At 37.6% G+C, this 20,690-nt stretch overlaps 1 protein-coding gene across 3 annotated transcripts in view; it reads right to left on the minus strand.

Moving 5' to 3' along the window:
• The window catches only part of NCOA2 (nuclear receptor coactivator 2), a 180,026-nt gene extending 161,055 nt beyond the window's left edge, over positions 1–18,971 (minus strand). For all 3 annotated transcript variants that reach the window (XM_015618099.3, XM_015618102.3, XM_015618100.3), the window contains exon 1: positions 17,324–18,971. The gene's annotated coding sequence lies outside the window, so the exon portion shown is untranslated. The remainder of the gene's footprint in view (positions 1–17,323) is intronic.
• Positions 18,972–20,690: the final 1,719 nt, after the last annotated feature.

The raw sequence follows: 20,690 nt of genomic DNA on the forward strand, positions 1-20,690 counted from the left end.
TGGCATTTTATTTAAATGCTGAGAAAGGTGAAGAAAGAAAGTTTTCACTAGAAACTAAGTTTATTTAGTTCAGCTGTTGGGATCCTTTTAATTTGCAAAGTTAATTTCTGCCCTGATGCTATGAAGTAGAAAAGTTTTAGTGTCTCTGAAGCTGACTTTCAAGGCAGAAGGCAAGACAGAGACTTAAGGGATAAAACTACTACTCTTGGCTGTCAAAGACACTGCAGCAGGCACTGGACTTGCTAAGTCCCAGTGGAAGCTGCAAAGTGATGGGCTTTCCTCAGGAAAACCCCAGTAGGAATATTTTATTAGAAGTCATTTTGTAAGGTAAGTTGAAGCAAAGTCTTCCACTGAAGATTTCAGATTTCCACTGAAATTCAGAAATAATGAAGCCTAGGCTAAAACTGGCTGAAGTACAGTTGGCCTCACCAGGAGTGTCAGACCTGACCAAGGGCATCTTCTACCACACAGAAATCTACACAAATGTACACAAAACTGGCCAGTAACAGCTTGAGTTTGTGACACTTGCCTCTATCATGTTACCATTCAAAGAACTTTTCCTGTCAATCATTTTACTGAGTAACACTTAGCATAAACTAACTGCATAAAGCTCACATAAATCCGAAGAGCAACGAGGCACATAAGGGAAGTTCTCATAGTGGTCTAAGTCTACAATCACTTGTGGCAAAAGATATATACATATAGCTCACTCTTTTCATTAAGTTTTTGTTATCACCAAGACTATTAAAATGCAGCTTTCCACATGAGCAGAAGCTCAGTGAAATATTACTGCCACTTCAAATGCTTTCTGTATAATATCAAATACTACCAAGATATTTAATCCGATTGATTATCTGAGGCTGAAACAAACAACTTGCAGCACTGACAGTCAAAATCATTATGTTAGATGTGGGGAAGGACAAATGAAGGCCTGTACTAATCCACTGCCAGAGAACATTGTACATTTTCTTTCTGCTTCTACCTTGAAAATCAAGAGACTGAGGAAAAAGAAAAAGGATGCTAAGACATGACATTATGGCTAATTCATAGATGAAAAACAAGACTACAAAAACCAGTAGTAATTTAAATTTTGTACAAGGTAAGTATTCATTATTTGCATATTTAACCTGAATTTTTCAGTGTATGGAGTTTTTCACACTTTTCTATAAAGAAAGGGAGTTGTAAATTTTAAATACCTGTATACATTTCAGAAGATTATATTAATATTGTTCATGTCTTTTCCAACAGATTTTGAAGCACATAAGACAGTGTCTTCCTATAACTTATCTTCTGATTTTTAATATAAAAAGTCTTAAGCCTCATAATCCCTCTGCTGCATAAAAAGGTGCTTTGATTCTCAGCTGACAAGCAGAGAGTAAGGAACATGGAAATTTAGCTTGACAAACATGCACTTGACCGACTTTGTGCCCTCAGCCATCTATGATTTTGCTCTTCCATAATGATTTTCTGATGCCACACATGAGGGCTATCAACAGGTATGGGTCCTTCTTTCACTACCAGGATGACAGTCATATACCTGATGATGTAATTTCTTACACTCTGTAGAAGCACAGTTCCTTTGGGGCAGTGGAAGTAAAAAGGGTAAACACACACACACATTATCCCACAGACACACTAAACATGTTTTATCTCAGTCATGATCTCATGGGTTTCACTTCCTTCAGAAACCAGACTAAAAAGGACCAAGGTAGGGAAGATACATCAGATTCTCACACCTTTTTATCTCTCTCCTTCTCGCTTCCTCAGTAATTTTTGGTAAGCCTTCCCTGTTACACTGTACCGATCATCAAAGAGAAGCTTGGGAAACATTCTGGCATCCATGTAATTCTTGTAAAAACACTAGGAAGTATAATCCTCTCAAAACAAGGATCCTAGGGAACTAGGGAAGCAGTATTTTGGCTTTTTACCAACCATTTCACAGCAAAGATAATTAGTAAGTTACATACCATTGGAAGCAACACCAGCACAAATCCAGCTTCCCTCACTGCTTGCTCTCTCTTCTAATGATGCCAAGATCGTGACAGGCTTACTTAACATGGTTATTGTTTCTAGTTTCAAACCCTTATACTTAATTAAGTTTCAGCTCTAGATGATCTGTCTTAAACAGCCAAACAAACCAAAAATACTCCAACTTCATTACCTCACCTTTCCCCCCACCCCCCTCACTATAGCAACAATGCATCAGAAACACTTCAGAAGGATTTGGTTTGTGTTGAGTGGCTAGGGTTTGGTTAAGTGCATGCGATAAGCTACTTTTGAAATAAATTACACAACATAACATATGTTTCAGTAACAGTAAGCATCCAGATTCTGGTCAGTCTTTTCATACCAAGAGAACACTATGTATCAGGAGCAAAAGTCTGTGACAGAAGTCATCTGAAAAAAACAAGATGAGTAATAAGTTGTGTTTCATACATATTAGGTACAGTCTTCCATCACCTGATGAACTGGAAGAGCTGCCCCTCTGTCTCTCACACAAAAAGCTACTGCCTCTTGGGATCAAAAAGTACCAGACATTCGCAAATGCTTTAAAAGTTTTATATAATACATAATCACATATGCCTGTGCACACATACACCCCCCATCCTAAAGGAATTCCATTATTTCTTTCCATTCAAATGCTGAAAAGATTCAGAAGAGCTGAAAAGATTGAGACAGTGATCAGCATCTCAATACTCCTTTCAAGAACCAACAGAAAATGATAACTAATTAAAAATTCCAAATATTATTAATACAGGAAAATATGTCCAGCTTTGACAACCAATGCAGTCATGGAATAAACACTTCCATCTTCAGTAGCTGCTAAAACAAACACTCTTTTACAGGCTTTGACAGAGAACAGAATTCATTTCCCCTTTACAGCTGCAGTGTTTCAAAGTCAGTTAAACATCAATGTGACAGCCTTACTTGCAAGAGCTCAGACATTTACTGTATTATCTTAGCTGGACATGAGCAGAAAGCAGAGACTGTGAAGGCGGAGAGGGCAGGGGGGAGAGAGGGAAATCAAGACTGTTTTTCTAAAACACCTTATGAAGTGTTCATCTTAGGTTTTGCCAAAGAGTTATTTTTCTTGTTCATTTAGTCTGTATTTAAAGACCTGGCTAATACAAACACAGCACAGATCTGGAAGGCAAAAAGTTCACTAGGATGGAGCTTGTTTGCACAGACACTACTTAGCTACCAACTTCTCGCTCTGTGATAGTCTGCTTCTACAAATGAAACCCAGTTGACTGAGCTATTATCAATGCTTACAAATTAAACTATCTTATTTGCTGCTAGTCATCACCCTACTGATTTTCTCATTAATACCTAGAAGACACTCAGTTTAGTCTCTTACCCTAATTTCTGCCATTGACTTTCCTGTACAACCCCTACCTCACAAGACCATTGTGAATCTTAATATATATTAATTTCACACAGAGCAATAAGCATGCTAACTACTTAATAGTAAGCTGTTAGGAATATTGGCCAGATGTCAAACCAACCCTAACAATGGCACAGGCCGCTAAATTGAGGATCATGAACAAAGATTAGACACTAAATAACTGTAGTAGCCATTTGCAAATTGAGGTTCTGTGGAAACCTGGCTGCTCACATGATTATGGTCCTGTCTACTTCCAGGTGTTCAATTACATTAAACGAAATTAAAAATACATCAATACATGTTCTTACTACTAGTTTCACATGAAAGCAGTTGTTGCCATTGGGGGAAATGCTGCCACCACAAAGAGAAAATGTCTTATGAATTACCTACACAAATGGTTTGCTGAGTGACTAGTTCTTTCATGACAAATGATACCTACAATACTGAAAAAGTTTTCCATTTGGATAGTGAACATATTTATCACTTCTCTATGTGTGCTATAAGCAAGCTTGAAAAAAAAAGAAAAATATGCATTTCTTCATTTATTCTTAGTGGTGTTTTGTACATAAATACTGAAGTAAAGGCACGCCTCAAATACAGCTTAAACTACAAATCTACTGTTAAAAACTAAAATTGAGAGAAAACAGTAGCTAGCAAAAACAAAACATTGTCACATGAAACAGTCTGTAAATTAGGTTATTATGTGGTATTCTTTATTTCTTCTTTGAGCCAAGTTGGAATTTTAGAGAAAGACTGAGGATTTGTGGCCATATCATTTGGCAAAACATGTAACCATATATTCAGGAAATCTCCAAATCTCAGCTAAATCAGAGTTTGAGCCACCTTTCACCTTCTGAAGGGTCATTTCACAGCTAAGGGGAAGACAAATCAAGATGGACTTCATCTGTCAATAATAAAATCACTCTTCCTTCACTCTTCATAGGAGTCCCCAATCTGAGGATTTCTGTTTCACAGTAATACTTTGAAGTTTCTGTCTGGCCATTGACTGACTCCCCACACTCCCCTAAGACACTTTGATTAATTTTTGCCCACTAGGAAAAACAAGAGAAGCAGATAAAACACTCCCTAACAAGTTTTTTTGCCTGTGCTTCTCTAAGCCACCCTCTTCCCCAAAAGCTCGAATGAGTGACCTCCAGGGAATGCTGCCCAAGCCAGACTCAGGAGATGAGCTGACCTGTAACTCTGCCTACCACAGAGAGACGGTGTGTTTTGATTTAATAGTTTACTTGCTAAATCTTAGTGTTTGGAGGGTTGCAGAGGTCTTTTGGGGCTGTGCTTCTGCAGTCTCTGTACCCCAGCACCATTATTTTTAGTAACCAGCAAATGGGTGGCTGTAGGACCTCTCCTATCACCAGAAAGCTATCCAGCTTGAAGTGGACAAGCAGTTCAGCTCATGCATGCTAGCAATTCTTCAGATAGAGGCTTGCAAGCCCAGCCCTGCCTGCTTCTGCTGCAACTAGCACTTCATTACATCCATTTTAATGCAGTAGACAGGTCTTTTTTTTTCCATTTGTAAACAAACCTTTGATCGAAATACTGTAAAATAAACGTGCCTCCTTTCTCTCTTTATAAACCTTATTGCACTATGTTAGTTACATATGTGTCAGCTCTTAAAAAGCAAAAAAAAAACTCCCATATCCAAAAAAAATTCCCTTCCCCCACATGTGTATGAAACTGATGACTATGCTGTTTTACCAAGTATTTCTTCCCAAAATTGCAAATCCTAAGACTTGGTCAAGACGTTCATTTCCATATCAATTACCAACTTCAGAAACACGATAAAATACATTGAAATACTATGAAAAATTAATTGAAAATAATATGGAAAATTTAAACTTGATTTCAAATTGATACATATCAAGCTACACCATAATAAATATAGCTGCATTCGTTAGAAAAAGGAACAAAAAATCCTCAGAAGCAACAGTAAGAAAATTCTGCTAAATATGCAATTCAAACTATGTATAGACCCAGTTACTCAAATCAGAAATCTTAAGTGAAATGCAGCACGTGGTGTGTGGCAGATTGGCAATGGAAAGTTCTGTAGGACAGGCTACACTCAGAACAGTGCTGGAGCTGAGCCCACGACTCATGTCAAAACTGATGTCAAAAAGTCTTGTGAATTTTCTCAGTATAAGCAATGCACATTGCACAGCTTGTCTCCGTTCAATACCCCTCATCATTAAAAATGATGCATTATGCTAAGCTTTTCATTGTCTTAATTTATATCCTATGGCATCACAAACTATAGATTTTTTTAAAAATTCAACCTAACTTGCAAGACAGAGAAATATGCAATCTGCTGAGATATGACTTGTTATATGACTTTTAAAGGTGAAGTGTGACTGAAAAAAATGTAACAGCAATATGCAACAAATTTCCAATATAAAATAGTGAAAAGTAAAATGTTAGAGCAAATTAATTTTTAGCTGAAATCCCCCTGCTTTTACTCCCCCAAATTCAAGTTAGTAAATAACTGCCAAATACTCCCTTCAAGTATGACACAGCATAAAGCAGTTGAGTACTTGTATTTCAGCAATTTCCAAATTAATTTTAAATGTTTTGGCAGGATAAACTTTACATGCATAAACTTGCAAAATATACAAGCTGCTTCTTTACCTACTTATAAAAAAGCAGAACTCCCTTCAGTTCCAGTCACATGAATTTAATTTAATAATCAATTTTATTAGGAAAAAATACAGATTCTTCCTGCTGGGGCACAAAACATTCATGCAAATAGAAGAAACACAAAAAACCCCCCACTTCTCCATGTGTAAGTAACACGGAAGACAAAACAAACAGTAGAACCCCAACCCCAACTCCCCCCCCAGTTAAAGAGGACATTTCCCCCTTATCCTTCAATTATATTAATCTCCAATTAGAAAGCTGATGGTCAGTAAAAAAAAACCAAAAAAAAGCAACCAAAAAAAAAACCAAACCAACCAAAAAACCCCAAAAAACAACAAAAACAACAAAATAAAAACCCCAAATCACCACCCTACAATTTCAACCTTAAGTTAGATCTTAAAAATAAGCCCCATTCATACAAGGTCTTAGGCATCAGGTCACAATCCTAATTTAAAACAACAAATTTTCTCTTTTGGTTCCATTATAAGGTGATAGCTAGCACCTCTAGTAATTTAAAGACATCCCATTTTCCTTGAGGTTAACCAGACAGCAAATCAAATAATCCCACAGAGGATTCAGAACAGGCTTGACCCATTACTGAAGTGTTAAATTAGAATTTCAAAGAGTAACTCCATAGTCACCCTTCACAGGGATAATTTTTAATTCTTCTCCTGTGAAATGTGAAGTTAAGTCAATACTTGGTGTTTTATCTCATAACAAAAGCAGACAAAAATACTGCTAACTCAAAACAATCTAGGTTGATTCTTGTTTAATAAAATAGCAAAAGGCCACTGCCTCAATGTTTTAATAGGCAAGTTCTCTCTAGCATTTTTTTACAATTTCAGTACTAATTCACATTGGTAGAGAGAAGCAGACATTTTATTTATATTTTATGAAATTAAATACATAAATATATTTATTTTCTCAACACAATCTACAAATGCCAATGAATCTGAATTTTGCATATAGAGAAAATGACGATTGACCCCATTTTACAGCTAAGAAAATGAGGAACTGAAGCTCAAGTGATTTGTTTAGTACACTTCTGGCAAACCTTGGCGCTCTAGCACAAGGTCTAGCTCCGTCCTTGTCGTTACCTATGCAAGTTCATTCCCACAGGTATAATTATATGCAAATTTCAATCACATGCAGGGGCAAATATTCCAAGTTCCCAAAGTCTAGAAAATATTCCTGCCACCTTATGTAAACTATTAGTTGAATAAAAAACAACAACAAAAGAAGTTGTCTAAGGCAACAATATGTTCAATTTTTGCAGCTGACCCTAAGCCAGCCTAAATAAATAATTTTAGTTGCCTGTTCAACACAACAGCAGAAGCTTAGCACAGCAAAAGCCACAGAACTCATTACCAGCATGGTGTAAGAGTGGTTGGTATCACCTGGTATCGTAAACAAATCAACAAGACAGAACTAAAAACTGACACTGCAACCAGCACAAATTACAACATAGAAAAACACACACACAAAAACCCCACACATTTTTAATTATTAAAATAAGCAGTAAAATTTCTCATGTTGTTGCAGATATGTACCCTCACAGAAAAAAACATGTTACATTTATTTATTCTTCTCCTCAAGACACTGTGTGTAAGAAAATACCAGTTCCCTTTTACTGACTTCCTTCCCTGCCAGTGGTAAGCAAAATCAGTTAAAAAACAATAAAACACAATGCTGTATCTACATTCAGCTAATGCAAGCGAAATATTAGCAGAAGCAGTTTTGACCCAATATTGGATTTTACGTTTTCATCTTTCCTGTACTGCCAGTTAGCTCAAACTTTCTGCAAGAAACCTTATTTCCCTTCTCAGAATCTTGTCTCTTAAAAAAAGTCCCTACTCCCCCGAGGAAATTCTAAGGGCAGGTTCACAGTCATCCTTTCTCAGCTTCCGCATTACAACTTGAGTAAAAATTTTTTACACAAGTGTAACTGAACTGAACACTTATGAAGAAGTTACCACTGTGATTATACAGCAATATTTCCACAAAATCAGAACAGTAAGAACACTCTTCAAATCATGTCAAAGGCAAGAAAAGTTACAGCATATGGCCCTTCCCCCCATAACACAAAGTACTCCCTAATGGGTTAAAATTTTTAAGACTTCAATTCCACCACTGCTGGCCACTTTATATATAGTTCACAATTTTACTTCTCATCTGCTGTGAGATACCTAAATAAGGTCTTATTTTGATCATTTCAGGTTTTCAAAAATTCCTCATTTTTACTCGAGGAAATACCTCACACTGACCTTAGCAATAGATTTGGAAAAGAAAAGATGGCATATGCAGTGGCAACCATGTGAAACTTTAATTGTATTATATATTTGTAGTCAAATGCATCCATTTAATTATGGACAATGATACATCTGATACAAGGAGTGGAGCTGTGCCTATAATGAATTTTTTATTTCAGCCACTGAACAGGAAAACCACATATTTTAAAACTGCTACAAGTTTCCTGGTGTCAATTCACCAGGAAAAAATGCCCTTGTTTCAGATACCTTACTTCATGTCGAAGTAGGGTAAGCTATTCAAAGCATTAAGAACATCCACAAGGGGATGTAATTGCTAAATATATCTGTGAATGTATACCTTAGCTTCCTTTGCAGTACCTTGTCTGAGGAGAAAACCTTATGGGCAGCAGATAAATAAATCACATCTATAAAAGTAGGCAAGAGAAGAAATTACTGTCCTCTACTCTAGGACACATGAAACAGATACAGTGCTCACCTCCAGCATAGGAAAAGCAGTTCTCTGACCAAGTATTTACACACCAATAAAAAGCAGAGCTATTCCAGAGGCAGCAAAGCTCTACTCAGAAACACCGAGCAGCCCAGAGACCACAGCCATCGCCTAAGAGGCAGAAGACCCAAAGCAAACCTCTGCTCTGAATGAGGAGGAGCGCGATTCCCTCCTCCATCTTGCTGTGCACCCACATCTCGGTGTTGAGAAGGCAGAGGTAGGCTGCTAGCCACCCTCCAGCCTCTCCCTGCTTCAGCAAAGATGGGTGTATCCCCAGTGTCCAGGGCTGCTGGTGCAATTGCAGGCACAGCTCCTGCACTCATCCTGGCTGAAGTGGGTGGCACTCTTGGCCACAGCTGTAAAACACTGGCAACCTGCCTGTCCCCAGCTTGGCACAGTAGGGAGAGGCAGGGCCACCCTGGGCCCAGGAGCAGCCGGGGAGTGAGACCAGAGGCCAGGAAGCAGGGAGCCATCTGACCCATCAGCTGTCCCTCTGCCCAGGGCACAGGCTCTGCCACTGAGATGGTGGCCCTGCAAGAACCCTCTCCTTCTGCCCTGCAGCAGCTCCCACTCAGGCTGTACCCACAGCCATGCAAGTGGCTTCCCCCTGTGGCTTACTGACTGTTGAACCTTGCTGTGACTCTAGCCCTGACATCCAAAACGCTTAATTTCAGAATTTCCTAAGTGAGCCATTATAGCATTTCTGATTAGCAGGGACTTTTCCCCCCTTCCTCAATGAAGCTACTTACAAAATTCCAGCCAACTCATTAACAGCTTTAAGCTAGCCATAAATAAATTTTCAGTAAGTAATTCCCCCTAAAAATGCACACACACAACCAAGTCTAAGTCTCTAGAAACAGTCTCACAACCATTGATCAAGCTGTCACAAAACACGGGACTATCCCAAAGCTTTATGAGATTGTATCAGAAGAGCACAAAACTATTTTCCTGGAAGCTGGGGGTGGAAGGAAACAGCTCAGAAAGCAAGTGATGAAGCAAATAAGAGGATGGGTAAGTAAGAGGCAACTTTGATAACTACTGTTACTGGAATCAAGTTCAGCAGCAGCAGGCTGTTAGGGTTTTTTCCTTCTTTAAGTGCCCACAGTACCTAAAACAGGACCGGAGCACCATATGCATGGTTCCATGTCTGTATTCAAAAATAAATACATACTATTGTGAAACATATGTGCTATATACAAAGCATTATTTGGCACCAAGCAACTAAGGCTTGGCAAAATTGGAAAATTAATTGGAAAATTAATAGAACAAATCTATTTAACCATTGCAGTTGTGGCATACACCCTGTGGTATATAGTAGTGGTGGCAGCATGGTTGGGGTATGACAGTGGTGGAATAGCAGCATCATATAAGATAGCCTGGTTTAGGGTAGTTTGGGTTTGGGGTTTTTTTGGCTTCCATAGATTGGTATTGAGTATGTTTCAAGTGTGACAACAGTAGTGTTATACAATTTGGAGTGCTGATATTGGCTCCTCAAGTATTTAAATGTTGCTGTAGTGGCTTGACCGTGGCCAGACACCCACCAAAGACCTCTCTCTTACTCCTTTCTGCAGATGGACATGGGAAATAAAGTATAACAATTAGTTCATGAGTTCAGATAAGAACCGGGAAGGATCACACACTAAACACCACCGGGTTAGAATCAGAGATGTTAATTGCTAACAGAGAATCAGAGATATAAATTGCTAATTTATTGCTAACAAAATCAGAGAAGGATAATGAGAAGTAAAATAAAGCCTTAAAACACCATTCCTTCACACCTCCTTCCTCCCCAGCTCTGCCTTCTCCCCCACCACTGCAGGAAAATAAGGAAAGGGGGTCATGGTCAGGTCATCAGCCATTGTCTCTGCCACTACTTAGGGAGAGGAGTTTTTCCCCTGCTCTAACATGGGGTCCCTCCCATGGGAGACAGTTCTCCACTAACTTCTCTAAAGTGAGTCCATCTCAGGAGCAACAGTTCTCTACAAACTGTTGCAATCTGAGTCCGTCTTACAGTCTTCCCCAAACTGCTGCAGTGTGGGTCACTCTTCCAAGGGGTGCAGTCCTTCAAGGAGAGACGGGTCCCCTGTGGGTCCTCCACAGGGTAACAAGTCCTACCAAAAACCTGCTCTAGCATGGGCCCCTGTCTCCATAGATCTGCAGGTCCCTGCCAGGACCCTTCTCCAGCATGGGCCTCCCATATAGACACAGCCTCCTTTCAGATACCCACCTGCTCCAGTGTGGGGTTCCTCCACAGGCTGCAGGCAGATCTCTTACATCTCCATGGACCTTCATGGGCTGTAGGGGCAGAGCTGCTTCACCTTGGCCATCCCCATGGGCTGCAGAGGAATCCCAGCTCTGGTGCCTGGAGCACTCCTCCCCCTCCTTCTGCACTGACCTTGGTGTCTGCAGAGTTGTTCCTCTCACATATTCCCACCCTGCTCTTCTCTGCCCACAATTACAACTGTGCAAGAACTTTTTTTCTTTTCTTAAATGTTACCTCAGAGGTGTCACCACCATTCCTAATTGGCCCAGCCTTGACCAGTACCAGGTCTGTCTTGGCACTGACAGGGACTGGCTCTGCTGGACAGAGAGGAAGCTTCTGGCAGCTTCTCAAAGAATCAACCCATTACCAAAGCTTGAGCATGCAAACTCAATACAGCTGATCAAGAGCCTAGAACTTGGATATTGACCAAAGAGTAAGCTCATGAGGAAGGAAAGACTAAAATCACAGTCAGGGACAAAGAATATTTTAAACATCAGTAGTCATGCATCAAGCTCCATGTACCATCAGCTGCAGATAAACCCTATTCCACCACAGGATACATTCTGGAAGTTACATACTGTAACTCGAGACAGAAAAAGTTTTACATGAGTCTGTTCCGCAGGACTAAGCAATAAAAACACAGTTAACCAGGATCTGTGAAGAGAAGCCAAGCAAAAAACCACAACTGAAAACTGAAAGGCCATAAAAATTAACCCAAGTGAAATTTCATGTGTTGGCCACCTACTTTTAGAGAAATGTTGATGGTTTATCCCATTTTAAAATACTATTAAACTGTGTCACCACACAGTAGTTTCAAGCTCACAACCTGAAGAAAGAAATGTAGGGGATATCTCACTCTTAAAGCAGTAAAATAAGTACCTAAAGATTCAAGGACAAAGGAATCCAATGCAAAATGAGATCTTCAATTCTATGTGTTATCTGTAAGGATAATATTTTAAAGTTTAAGTGAGAACATTCAAATATAAGCTAAGAAAAACATGTTGAAAAAAAATGAATAGAAACATTTTAACTACTCCTGACACTACTACCGCTTCCCTCAAGGAAAAACCAAATTGCAATACCTACTATAAAACTAATTATTATCTAAGTCCTAATTTTAAATATTCCTAGTTTGCCTATTGTCATTTTGAAATATACAGAGTTTAGTGTATAGAGAATGCTGTAGTTTATTGATTTGGGATTACTGAAGGAAGAAAAGTACTGATAATGAAAAAAAGGCAAAAATCTGGACCTTAAAAACAGATGTTGGAATAGGAGAACAGAGCATATTCTTCATTTATCCTGGCCACAGTTGCAAACAGAGTTTTAGCAACACATTTACACACTGGCAGATATTGTGTACAGAAAAGTGTCAGTACCCTTTTTTGGTTGTGGTGAGGTGACTAGAGGAGGTTTCTCTAACATATTTGAGTAGTTAGAGCCCTGAACAATGATACTGTAATATTCACCAATATTTCTAAATCATTTTCATATACTGAACTTCTGTGACTTATCTAGGACCTTTCATCTGAATTTTTCAACATCCAAAGTTTGTTTTAAAAAGAAAACCTGAAATTTCTTGCCAGTTCAGTTAATATAAAAGCAAATTAATCATACCATTACATGTCATTACAATGTTGCACATTGTACAACACTTTATATTATAATAATCTACAAATTTTCTTACCATCACAGCAGATAAGTCTTCTGAGCCTAACATCCCCACACTGTGGTATTAGAAAAATTCACCCACTTCAATGTACGCAAATATCCATGAACCTCAAAGTATTGTAGTATAATGCTGTCAAATAAACAGACTACTGGAATTCAATTTCCAGAAAGCCAAGGCAAAATCTACTGGCCTTCATCTGAAATACATTGTCATTTTCAAGCCCTGTATTTAATTAATACTATTTACTGTCAAGAGCCAAGCCGTGTAAATATTTCACTCTTCCCAATTCAGGGACTAAAGGCAGGCCCAGAGGAAAATCTGCCCAAGTAAATGCATCTCATCTTCTTTGATGATGCAAGTGCTCAGTTGTCCTGTTCTTGACCCCTCTAGAATTCCTAGGCTCCAATACTGGTGATACAATGTCATCAATCAATATATAAAATATACATTGATTTTCCACAGATGATAATGACAGCTATTTCTTCTGCTAATGCTAATACAGTATAACTTTGTCCATATAAAAAGGTTCCTATCAAGGTAAGAAATGAAAAATCTTAGCAAAGTCCATTACAAAGTCAAAACCAATATTTAAGAAGTGAATAAAATCAAGTTAGCAACCCCATTTCCTAAACATTTTTTATTTATCTCACTGAAACTGCAATGTTCAAAATAATCTTCCAGGATATAACTACATACAAAAGGCAAGCTTCAATCAATTGAATGAGCATTTTCAACAGTCCTGGATATATATTAAGTTTGGTTCCATCAATGCAGTAAAAAGTTCACTGACAGAGCACTCTATTTAAATCCATTTACAGTAGTTAATGAGTTTTATATATATAAGAATAGTTTAATCCAGCTTTACAATGAATTTGAACACTGTGGCCTCAAAACTACGAAAGTACTTTAAAAGTACTTTCATTACTAACAAATCTAGTTCTCCTAATTGCAAGTGTAAGATTTCTCTCTACAGTACCCTAGATTTTCATAAAATTTAAAGGAAAGAAATGCAATATACGCCATTAGTGTAAATTTCAACTTTTCCACAAAATAATGATTTTCATAAACTCCTAGTTCCAATTTTAGGAGAAAAAAGCTTTTAGGGTGCAATTGTATAAATCTCAATAGATGCTCATTTCCTAATACTTCACTTCTCACTGTACCACCCACACAGAACTTCACTCTCAGATTAGGAGTATCATTTTGACGCTGATTACATTAAATTCACCATAATCAAGCATCCACTTTTACAAGCATCTTCATAGGCAATTCATGTTAACTAATGTTACTACTGAACAGCAGTGACTGAACACAGAATAATCTTATCACATTTCATGCAAAACACAGCTCCATGGTTTTGAGGTCTAGCAATGAAAACACATTCCCTTTATTTATCACAAACCAATACAACACAGATTAAATATCCCTCACAGAGCAGACCAGATTTATTAAAGATTACACATACCTGTATTTTACTTCAGCAGTTTCAGAAACACAGCTTCTGTGGGATTTAGGGTGCTCTGAACTGACTCCAGAATTCTGGGTAAGTACCATTACAACCCTGCTTTGCAAGCTGACAGAAGTGAGCTCTGCCTTATTCAGGTCTGATACTTGCAATCTATGAAGGTAGTAAGATAAGTTCCTCATTTGCATCCTCAAATTAACACCCAAGGCTCTTAAAACTTGTTTTGATATAAGGCAGTTTTATTTTCAGTATTGCACTTTATTTTCTGACAGCATTCCCTTTACACAAACATGTACTGGGAGAACACAATCAAAAATGAGACATTTGTCAGAATTTTCTATATCTACTACAGCTGTAAACAACGAGCACTATAACTCAGAATCAATAGACACACAAATATTTTCTATCACACTTGACACTAACTACAACAGAAACGACAATGAAATCACTACAAAGTTAGATGGAAACAGACTCTCCAGATCAAGAGTGACAGAAAACTGAGATTTCTCTAATCTATGTTCTTTTTGCTGAGAAATATTCCTTACAAAGCAAACCACTTCATGAAAAAAGGAGAGAAATATAAAAAAAAATGCTTTTTGACTGGTAACTTTTAGACTGGAAAATAAAACAGATTTTTTTATCTGTTTGGGTTTTTTGCAAGTCTAAACTTACTATCATTCTAATTGCATCCCTTTTTTTGTTAGCACACAGCAGCTGCTTCCCACTACCTCAACTAACATGAAAAATAGACCAAATAAGCTTTAACTAGTAGTTCCATTTTCCAAAAATCTTGATACAGTGATAGGCAAGCTGAATGTGCACAATTTCAGTCAAGAGTCGTGGTACAGTCTCACAACATACAGTCAAAACCAACATCTGTAATTCCACAAGCAACATTAGCTAAAAGCCAAGATCCGGATCTCTTAAATGACGCTCCAACTGATGTATCCTTCCAACTCTTCCAACAATTCCTAGTATAATTTCAGATGGGTGTACTGGTTAAAATAAACAGCTACAGCTCTTTGTTCTCGCAACAGAGAAGGTGAACATGCAAGTATGTCAAATAACAGCAGCCCTAGACACTCAAAAATCAATAGAAAAATTTCCAAGGATTCAATGGAACCAAAATTTTAAACTATTCCTTGTCTTATGGAACTTACTTCTGCTGAACTGTAATAGGAACAAAGAGATAGCCACACACTTTAAAGCAAAAGAATATTTTGAGTGAAAACTACCTCTCTGCTTCACCCTTGCCCTATAAATCCTTCCATTACACCCATTTTTTTTTACAGTGGTTTATTCTTCAATGTCATCACCATAGACTTCATATACAAATATTCACATCATATTTGTTCTTGTTCTTATAAAGGTTTTGAACTTCCCAAAATACATCAACTGTATTTTGGTCAGCATCTGTGAAGTTACCAGATTATTTTCTCTCATTCTATCAACCGAATCTACAGTTTTGGTGCAGAATGTAGCAACACTAAGGAAAAGACAGGAGGGGTTTTTTTGCCACATAAATTAATTAGGAAAAAAACACAAGCAATTATATGGAAATTGCTTTTTATTTTAGTATTTCCCTAATGCATTTGGTTTCTTAACTGAAAATTGAAATTGAGACAACGGAAAACAAACATACAATCAACTTGACAACAAAATTTCATGTTCTCTATAGAGAATCCTGGCAGTGACATTTTTCTCTTTATTACACACACCTAACTCATTCTGAGTGCTATTCACTAGGAAAACAATATTTTAGAGTCTTTGCAATTTTTTAAACAATTTGCTTAAATGATTACAAAAGCAGATCATTATTGATAAGACCTGCACAAGCACATTATGATTATGTAGTCCAGGTAAGTAGTGTAAATAAATAATAATTAATATGGCGTAAGTAATAAGTGTAAATAAGTAATAAAATCTCTCTGGCTAAGCATTTAGTTAAGCATATAAGTTAATATAAAACAAAAACAAATTATTAACCAGAATTACAAATTTCATTGAATAGAATGAACTCCAGAGTGTTTGAACTGAAAAGGGAAAAGACAGAAAAAAGCACTGGAAAATTGCTTAACCTGTTTTCTCATTCACTGATGCTAGAAAATTAGAAAAGTTTAAAGAAAAGCATTGTTAGTTTGCAAAAACTGCTGAACATCATTAACAAAAGAGGAAATAATACTTGATGTGGGCATACATAATTTTATCCATATTTAGTTGGCATTTTATAAACAGTCATCACCCAAACAACTAAAAACTCTTTCAGCAGGCTCATTTCCCACCTCTATATTTAGTGTACAAGCCTCAAAAATACGTATTTCTGACCTTAATAAGTCACTCTATGTGTTAAAAGACAACATTTATTCATGAGTACACTGAAAAAATTCTCACATAAAATCTCAAAAGCGTATTTGTTGTAAAAGATTTATACTGCGTGAATATACTGATATATCAAACATACCTAAAATAAAACCACAGCATTTATATTCTACTTTCTTTTACTGCACTTCCAAACTATTATTAGTCTGCATTTAAACAATCCGCAGGGGTCTCTTTTTCTAATTCTCAGTGGTATTATCCCTTCTTGAGAGCAGAGTTAAACAGGCACAGCACTGCCTGATGGAGTCATCAGACAGTAATTCTTGAGCAACAAGCAGTTTAAGTCATCATTGTCATTATACCAATTTCAACCCTCAATTTAAGTAATTTATTAGTGCACAGAGTTGGATAGAAAAGCTTGTATTATTTCATATTCAACCTTTGCCATGAGACAGACCATAATCAGCACATCTGAAAGATGTCAATTCCTTAGTTACAGTATAAAATATCAAACAAACCTAATGAGAAAGGTTGAAGGGATCAACATATTCTTTCTCAGCAGAAAGCCACATTCCTGGTCCTGGCACCAAAGCAAGGACCCTCTGTTTCCATAACCAGTCTCACCATTATTTTCAAAGCTTCTAAAACATTAGTATTTCCACTCAGAGTACAGTATCACACGTCACTTAAAAGCAAGGTTTGTTCTGCTGTATCCACACAATCAATTTAAGACATCTGCCATCAAACTCCCCAGTGAAGAAGATAAAACTGCAACACAATCCAATTAAATGCAATAGGATATAGACAACTCACCAAGACTCAGCGATGCAGACAATGATTTCTAGGGACTGTGAATGCAGGGGGCCTCACTACTCAGATACATCTCAAGCATGCTAGGAACAAATTTGAGAGAAAAATATTAGTTTGATTTTTTTTTGGAGATGGGCAGAGAAGAACAAAAATATGATGTTTAGCACATTGCTGTTTTAAGCATAACAAAACGAAGGAAACACAAACTTTGCAGAGCATTATCTGTTTTTCCAGACATAACTACAACCCCCTTCCAGCTGCACAATCACTCCAGTCACACGACTTCCTTTCTACCTGCTGCCTACTGCAAATTCACAGCGATAGCAGCTAAAATGTTTACATTAACTTGCACAGTACATAGCCTCTATTTTCACTAAAGAATCTGTGAGAACTCTGAAAGTGCTTGGTTCCTTTTTTGGTTGACTGCTTGATTTGATAGCACATTAGTTTCAAATCTCTAAAAAGAAGAAACTGGTGTTCTTTCAACTATTATTATAAGTTGCATGTACAGAAGCATGTTTCTCCTCTCAGCCTCCACTTACAATATTCCTGACCCAAGTGACATGCATCAGTGACCAGAAAGCCTTTCACTCATATGGAATCCCATAAAGCAGTAGAGTCCCATAGAACAGAGGACATACATTGGCCTAATACAATAATTTCTTCAAGGGAGGAGGAGCGTGACACTGCCCACACAAATATTATACTTGAAGTTCTCTTTGTAGGTCAAATAGCACTTTATGTCAAATGTATCCAAGCAGACTACCAAAGTTAAGTTTTCTACTTCCCTATTCTGACAAACAAAAAGGCAGAACACAAAGCAAATGAGAACACAAATAAAATGAAAGATACACTGCAAGAGTCATCAGCAAAAAAAGACACAACACGCTAATTATGCCTCTAGAGTAACAGAATTTAATTCTGTTCCTTTCCTTTGTCATTTCTGCCATCTTATAAAAACCTTCTTCAAACAAACTGTGCATAAATTCTTTCAGTCACAGACAGGATACCACTACAGTAACAGACTATTCAGGGGCACCACTAACAAAGAAGTATTCTTATATAAAATATACACACAGAAGATAAGACTACATTGTTTCCTGAGGAATACCCAAAAAGCACACAAGCTCTGTGGATCACAAACTCAGGGTTTTGAGTGGGTCCTTGTCGACAGAAAAAAACATCTTGTCTTGGAAAAAAATCTGTAAGCTAGCTACTAGATCTTTTGGCAGTTCAGAGAGCCACCAAAGAGAAGTCAGTCTCAGCAGCAGATGGGGGCTGCAGCCCCAGCCCACAGTGGGGAGACCTCTTCCCCTGAAGAGCAGCAAACAGGACACTGCCTGTGCAAACAGGAGCATTTCCCACTCATCTCCTGTCTTTTACCTGCTGTGCACCAGTGAATGAGCTTTCTACTACCATTTTGTTTCTTGACAACTAATGTGGCTGCTCACTTTTATTTTCCTGCTGTTTCTCCCTGTTTTTGAATCCCACCTCCTGGTCTCTGTGGCCTCCAATACAGCTGCTCAAGGAGTCTGTACACAAGCCATGTGGCTCCTAACTATTGCAGTAGTGTCCACAAGGTCCCATTAGAAAAGACAAGCTTTGCTGATTTTCATTTGTTCTATTCATAAAACTTTAGACAATAATGTTGTCTGAAAACAAATACAATGCATTATAGCTTCACAGTAGAAGCACTACCTTCAAAACACAAAAACACAACTAATAAGATCTTTCTTCCCAAAAAAAACCCTCTGAATTATAGAGCAACAATCACACTATATTAGGAATGGCGATAAGCACGACACTGACTCCCTTAGCTTCATTGTCCAAGAGACCAAAGTTTATTACTCTTAATCTTCGTTTATACACATGTTCAAGAAAGTCCGAGAGGTAAAACTCTCATTGGACATTAAAGCAACACATCACCATCATTGGTTAAGTGGAACACCACCCCTTGACTGTTTCTTAAATAACACCTGCAAAGATTGTTGTCCTTTACCAAGGACTGTTTGGATTCTTTCTCATGCTTTCTCAGGCCAGAGTGAGAAGCCTGTGTGACTAGTTTCACACAGGCTCTGTGCTCCCTGCCTGCTTTCAGCATCTAGAAGCAACCAGCAACAGACTCATGTACCTGAATAGCTGTACTATCTAGTACATTTCTGACATATTTCTCTAAGCTAGACTGTCAGTGAAGAAAAGAAGTGATGAACATGAAGTTATGGACAACAAAATTATATGTTAGTCCTTTGCCTTCCCTTCTCAAGCCTATTCTGGAGGCTGAAGAAAAAGCAAGCCAACTACCCCCTATGCCTATGCAAATTTACACCCAATCCCACAAGAATCAGGAGCTTCTTGGGATGTCCCTCAGAACACAAGGGAAACTACTCTTGCATGAAGCCAGGTCTCAAAGTAGTGTAACTCTGTTAACAGTGATGCACAAAGGCCCACATGAAGAGCAGTCACTGCCTCGAATAATACACAATTTATCAACATTACCTACAATATAAAAATGGAATACACCACAGCCACACCTGCCATTTTCCAACACCGCCATCCAATCCTCCATCCCACAAAGAGTAAAAGAAAACTGTTTTAAAGGTCAAAAAACCTCAACTAAAAACAATTGATATGGAACAGAACAACGTACTGTCTGTCTTCTGACTTCAGAACACTTTACATCTTTATTTTCCACTTGTCCATTTCTTTCCTTTCTGGTCTCTATTTCAGGAACCTAAGATGCATTTACCTCCTTGGTCCATAAAAACAAAACATACAACATCAATGCTACAAACTACAGTTAAGTTGAAAGAGAGTGAGAGCTGCCATTTCCAGAACATACTTGGAAGAGATCATCAAACATGCAAGCTTAGTGAGTGTGAACTTGGTGAGCTTAGTGAGACTCTTCTCATCTACATCCAGTCTTCAAGTTCCATCATTCTTAAACTAAGAAAAGGATCCAAAAATGATCTCACCACCATGCAGTTATCACTAGCTTCACACAAAACTGTAGCAAGAAAATATTTTGAGGCCTCATGAAAAATTCAGTATCTTTGTTTCAAAGTAACACTTAAAAAAATACAGCAAAACAAGCAAAAGTATGTTTGCACTGCAAATGGCAACAAAAATTGACAAGCAATTAAAATAAAAAAAACTTTAAACTATGCTATTAGAGCTACATTTTATAGTCTGAATTATCAACAAGTTAATATTTTTTTGCACCCAAGATAATGGCACAACTCTTCTGGACTCATTTAAAGAAAATAGTACATTTCTAGCTGTAAATTTTAATTTTTGAAAAAATACAAATATTTAGACTGGAAGAAGAGCTTTTCTCCTTGAGAATATAATTGAAAACTGGAATTTATTTATT

This window comes from Parus major, chromosome 2 (assembly GCF_001522545.3).
Source record: "Parus major isolate Abel chromosome 2, Parus_major1.1, whole genome shotgun sequence".
Lineage (NCBI taxonomy): Eukaryota > Metazoa > Chordata > Aves > Passeriformes > Paridae > Parus > Parus major.